We start from the raw sequence: 6433 nt of genomic DNA, 5'->3' as shown, positions 1-6433 counted from the left end.
CCAATAGGCCACTAAACAAAATTCTAAATTTAATACACTGCTGAAATAAAAGAAATAATAGTGCCAATTTATTCATTCAATGAAAATCAAATGTTTTTTACAAATGATATGGCAAATTTCAGCACCAAAACATTATGACATAACACATTACAGAGAAACCCTAAGTGGCTGTATACAATTGAGAACTTGTTGTAACTACAGATTGAAATGAAGAACCTGGATTAATCAAATGGTGGAGACTGAATGCTAAAGATGATATGGTGAAAGTGCAACTCCACTGGAAACTCCAAACTAGCAATTAAGCAAAGTGAAAGGACTAAAATATCCTTCCCACAGTTGCAATAATTCAGGTGATCTTTCACACCCTCAAAATTGCGTACCAATTGAGAGTTTTCGTTCTCAATGGCCAATTGTGACTACTTGCAGAAACCCTAGGCTCCACAATGCACCTCAGCAAAAAGAAATAATAAATCTCAATGATAGGCAATAAGCCCTCAATGCCTATTTATTCTTTTTTCCTTGATAGGTCGGCCTCCCTTTTTAATTTTTCTCCGCTTCTTCCAGCAACCTCTAGAAGATTTTTTTAATTTAATTTATAAAGTTACCTTGTAATATATATATTTTTTAATTGATAACTTTATAATTAATTCATCCAAAAAAATGGGACATTACAGGTCTGCCCCTCCTAAAATTGCTTGGCCTCAAGCAATCTTAATGCTGGATGCTACAAAATCACTTCTCCCTCCCAAGTAGCATCTTCAATAGGTAAATCTTTCCACTTAACTAGATACTCTCTGATTACTCTCCTGCGAAGCTGCTTCTTTACTATCTAGAATGGATTCTGGCACTAAGATTAATTTCCTCTCATCATCCAAGGGAGGTAATACTGCAGAAGGCATCACATTCTGACCCAATGCCTTTTTGAGGCATGATACATGAAACACATTGTGCACTCTACTATCTATGGGAAGCTCCAACTCATAAGCCACCTCACCAACTCGTTTGATGATCTTGAATGGTCCATAATAGCATGTTTTGAGTTTCTCTGTACCACTCTTCTTGAGAGTGGACTGCTTATATGGCTGCAACATGAGGTAAACCATATCATTTACCTCAAAACTACGCTCAATCCTCTTCTTGTCTGCTTATTGTTTTTGTTGGTTCTGAGCTCTAGCAATGTTGTCTCTAAGAGTAGCAACTATATCCTTACTTTCTTGTAATAGTTCACCTACACGGGGTACTCGATTGTCTCCCAACAACAAATCTAAGAAACTAGGTGCCTTATAACCATAAAGTGCCATGAAGGGTGTCATTTGTATAGTCATATGATATGTAGTATTGTAACAATACTCACAGAGATATATCCATCTGATCCAAGCTCGCTGTTGATCTGCCACATAATTCCTCAAATACCCTTCCACCCATTTGTTTACAATCTCTGTTTGACCATTAGTCTATGGGTGATAACTGGTACTAGGTGTAAGCTTAGTGCCACACAACCAAAATATCTCCTGCCAAAAGTGACTCATGAAGTGGTTGTCCCTGTCACTCACAATGCTTTGAGGCAAACCGCGTAATCTAAAAATCTCCCTGAAGAAGACCTCTGCCACATGAGTTGCTGACTATGTAGTAGCGATAGGGAAGAAGTGAGCATATTTTGTTAGCCTATCCACCACCACATAGATACAATCGCGCCCTTGGGCCCTGGGAAAGCCTGTAATGAAATCCATAGAGATGCACTCCCACTTCCTGTCAGGAATAGGAAGTGGTTGTAGGAGCCTTGTTGGATAAGTGTGCTCTTGTTTGTTCTGCTAGAAAACATGACACTCACGCACATACTGCAAAACATCAGCCTTAAGTCCCTTCCAAGTGAACCATTCTCATACTAACCTGTAAGTCTTGAAATACCCAAGATGGCCTGCTATAGCTGAATTATGGAATGCTCTCAAAATCAACTGCTTCACTTTTGATCCTGGGACTAAGTAAATCCTATTCTTGTAAATGATCAAATCATCTATGAGAGTGTATCTGATGTCGATTGTTGTCCCCTCCACTATAGCAGAGGCTCATGTGTCTTTGGCATATTTTGCTACAATCAAGTGTCGCCAATCCTCTGATATCTTAATCATAGAAGTGAGGTGTGGCCTACGGGATAAAGCATCTGCAACAATATTTTATGTCCCCTTAACATATGTGATATCAAAATCATATGCCTGTAACTTACTCACCCACTTCTGTTGACGATCATTTGGGTCCTGCTATCCCAAAAAGTGCTTCAAACTATTATGATCAGTTTTAATACAAAATTTGCTACCCACAAGATACTGTCTGAATTTGGCCAAGGAATGCATGATGGCCAACATCTCCTTATCATATATGCTGAATGATCTCTCAGCCCCTCTAAGTTTCCTACTCTCATAAGCTATAGGATGTTTGTCCTGCATGAGTACAACACCAACTCCCTCTCCAGAAGCATCACATTGAAGCTCAAATGGCTTTGTGAAATTAGGTAATGCTAATACTGGGCATGCAGTCATTATTTTCTTGAATCACATAAAACACTCCTGTGCCTCCTGAGTCCACACAAATGCCCCTTTCTTCAGTAAATATGTCATGGGCGCTGCATGTCTTGAGTAGTCACTAACAAACCTACGATAGAATCCACATAGACCAAGGAACCCTCTTAACAATGTAAGGTTCTCTGGTGGTGGCCAATCAACAATAGCACAGATCTTTTCAGGATCCATTCACACTCCTTCCGTACTAATGATGTGTCCAAGATACAACAATTCTGTCATCCCCAGATCACATTTGGACTCCTTGGCATACAAGGACTCACTCTATAAAATGCTTAACACTGTCTCCAAGTGCTCTAAATGTTCCTGCCATGTCCTGCTATAGATCAAAATATCATCAAAAAACACTAGCACAAATTTCCTCAACTAATGGTGGAAGACCTTGTTCATAGTGGACTGAAAAGTGGTAGGTGCATTAGTCAAACCAAAAGACATGACTACAAACTCGAAATGCTCGTAATGACATCTAAAAGCAATTTTTTCAATATCCTACTCTCGAACTCTGATCTGGTGATAGCCTGATCTCAAATCAATTTTTGTGAAATAACAAGCCCCATGCAATTCGTCTATCAGCTCATCGATGTGTGGGATGGGATACTTGTTCTTTATAGTTCTCTTATTCAACACCCTCTAATCAATACACATTCATAAAATACCATCCTTCTTTTTTACCAAAACAACAGGAGATGCAAAGGGTGACTTACTTGGTCTGATGTGTCCCATTGCTAGCAACTCGTTGATGGTCCTCTCGATCTCATCTTTGAGTCATTTTGGGTGCCGGTATGGTGTGATCATGACAGGCTTAGCACCTTCCTCCAACTCGATAATGTTCTCAATACCTTTGTTTGGTGGCCTGCCTGGTGGAATCTCACTGAATACCTTCCCATACTTGATTCTCAATTTCTGAATATCTGGATGATATTCAGTCTTATGTTGCCCCTCCTAGGTAGGCATCAAAGCGCATATTGCCGCCCACTCTATATTATTATGTTTGGCTAATCTCTCCAACCGCCTAAATGAGATAGTCCTGACATCACCATTACGGATAGCCTTCAGCACATGAGTCCTGCCATCCACCACGAATCGTATCTCCATATCCTCCAATCTCAGGGTAACCTCCTTCAAAGAATGTAGCCATTGCATCCCAAGTACTATGTCCATGTTACCCATGTTGACCACATGATAGTCCGCCTTAAACTCATAGTTGTTTAAGTGCAAAGGTAGATCTCGCACCATCCTATCACAATGAAGAGTATATCCATCAACTACCTTAACTCTCAGTCCCTCGAACTCCTCAGTAATGAGTCCATGCCTCTCCACAAATCGTGCATCAATGAAATTATGCGTGGCACCTATATCCAATAGAGTAATAATCTTTTGTCCTACCAAGACTCCCCGAAATCTGAAAGATCTCTCTCTTTGAATACTAGATAGACGTGCCTCCTGTAAATGTATCTCTGGAGCCTCTTTTTTCTCAGCACTATCTACCTCTTGTTCACCCTCCGCCTCATCAGGATCCTCATCATGGTGCTCTGAGATGTCTGAATCTGAACCTTTGTAATAAGCCCACATCACTCGATTAGCCTTCCCCTTAGGCTTCATAGGACAATCATGACCAAACTCATAGGGATCTTTGCAAAAGAAGCATAGCTTCTTCCTACGCAGGTCATTAAGTGTTTCCTTATCCCAAGGTGCAACTAGCTTGTCTTTTGAGTCACTAGCCTTCTCTTTACCCTTGCTGAATTCCCCTTTGTTATCTCTAAATGATGAAGAACTCTTTGAACTAAACCGGTTTGCTGGAGCTGCAAGTTCCATACTGCGGGCTTTCTTCATGGCTTCCTGTAATGTAGGAGGATCAAAGGCCTTTACCCACCCCTTGAGTGGTTCAGTTAATCCCTCTGTGAATAAAATGACTAGCCTCCTTTCTGAAATGTCAGGCACCATCACTGCAAGCTTCTGGAAGTCATTGATAAATTGTTCTAAGCCTCCTGACTATCTCAACTGGGCTAACTCTCGAAAATAAACTTCAAATTTTTTTTTTGTCAAACCTTTCTATCAATCTATCCACAAACTCCTGATAAGTGGTTACCTGATTGTGTTGCAATGCGATCATGCTGTGTGTCCACCAATCATGTGTTGCCCCATCTAAGTGTAAAGTGGTATACTTGAGTGCTTCAAATTCTGTAATCATCTTGAAAGATAGGAAAGTATCCACCTTATGAATCCAAAAATGAGCAGTCATTTTTCTACTGCCATCAAATGTGGGTAATACCAACTTGGTGACCTGTTGCAACTCACTATGTTTATCTACTTGCTTCTGCCTAGCAGCTCTATAGTTCAGGTACCTATCAAATGTCCATCCATCTTGTACATATTCTGGTAATGAATCCCACTTATTCCTCGCTTGTCAGAGTTCATCTACAATATCCGTTACCATAGCATTAGGTGTGTGTGCTGGAGTTTCTTCTCTAAATGTAGGATGTGTGGGTCTGTCAGCTATTCCAAACTGTGTCCTATGTTGTGATCCTGCTATGCTCCTATCATCCTAGTCATTATTATGATTATTCCTCCTATTTTTCCCAATCAAATGTTGCATCATAACCATCATTGCCTATGTACTTGCCTCTATTGACTGTAGAAGCCTCTCTTGTTGCTGTAAAGTCTCATCATCTCGCACACTTCTGGATGGGCTTTGAGAATGTCTCTCAGCCATATTCTCAGTTATGTTGGTTTTTTTGTAAACTAAATTAAATGGTGGCTCGGTAACCCTATTAGGCTGGTAGGAAACCGCTTTGATACCACTGTAATGACCTGTACCAACATGCCACTAAACAAAACCCTAAATTTAATACACTGCTAAAATATATTGCTGAAATAAAAGAAATAATAGTGCCAATGTATTCATTCAATGAAAACCAAATGTTTTTACAAATAATATGGCAAATTTCAGCACTAAAACATTATGACATAACACATTACAGAGAAACCCTAACTGGCTGTATACAATTGAGAACTTGTTGCAACTACAGATTGAAATGAAGAACTTGGATTGATCAAATGGTGGAGACTAAATGCTGAAGATGATATGGTGAAAGTGCAACTCCACTAGAAACTCCAAACCAGCAATTAAGCACAAGTGAAAAGACTGAAATATCCTTCCCACAGTTGCAATAATTTAGGTGATCTTTCACACCCTCAAAATTGCGTACCAATTGAGAGTTTTCGTTCTCAATGGCCAATTGTGACTACTTGCAGAAACCCTAGGCTCCACAACGCACCTCAGCAAAAAGAAATAATAAATCTCAATGATAGCCAATGAGCCCTCAATGCCTATTTATTCTTTTTTCCTTGATAGGTCGGCCTCCCTTTTTAATTTTTTTTCGCTTCTTTCAGCAACCTCTAGAAGATTTTTTTATATTTAATTTATAAAGTTACCTTGTAATATATATATATTTTAATTGATAACTTTATAATTAATTCTTCCAAAAAAATGGGACATTACATACATACATACATACATACATATATATATATATATATATATACATGTATATGTATATACATGTACATGTACATGTACATGTATATACATGTACATGTACATGTATATCTATATATATATATATATATATATATATGTACATACATGTACATGTACATGTATATACATGTATACGCACACACACACACATATGTATGTATATATATATGTATATGTATATGTATACATATATGTATATACATATACATATACATATACATATAAATGGAAGACACACGTCATTAATCTCACAAAGATCATTGAGGGAAAGGTGTTGAGACCCTACTCTCATTGAGAACTCTTTGTACTAGTATCC

The sequence above is a fragment of the Cupressus sempervirens genome, chromosome 8 (assembly GCF_028749045.1).
Source record: "Cupressus sempervirens isolate cs-2001-9-10 chromosome 8, ASM2874904v1, whole genome shotgun sequence".
NCBI classification, from domain to species: Eukaryota; Viridiplantae; Streptophyta; class Pinopsida; order Cupressales; family Cupressaceae; genus Cupressus; species Cupressus sempervirens.
The sequence above is the reverse complement of the archived record's forward strand: the minus strand, read 5'-3'. Positions refer to the sequence as shown.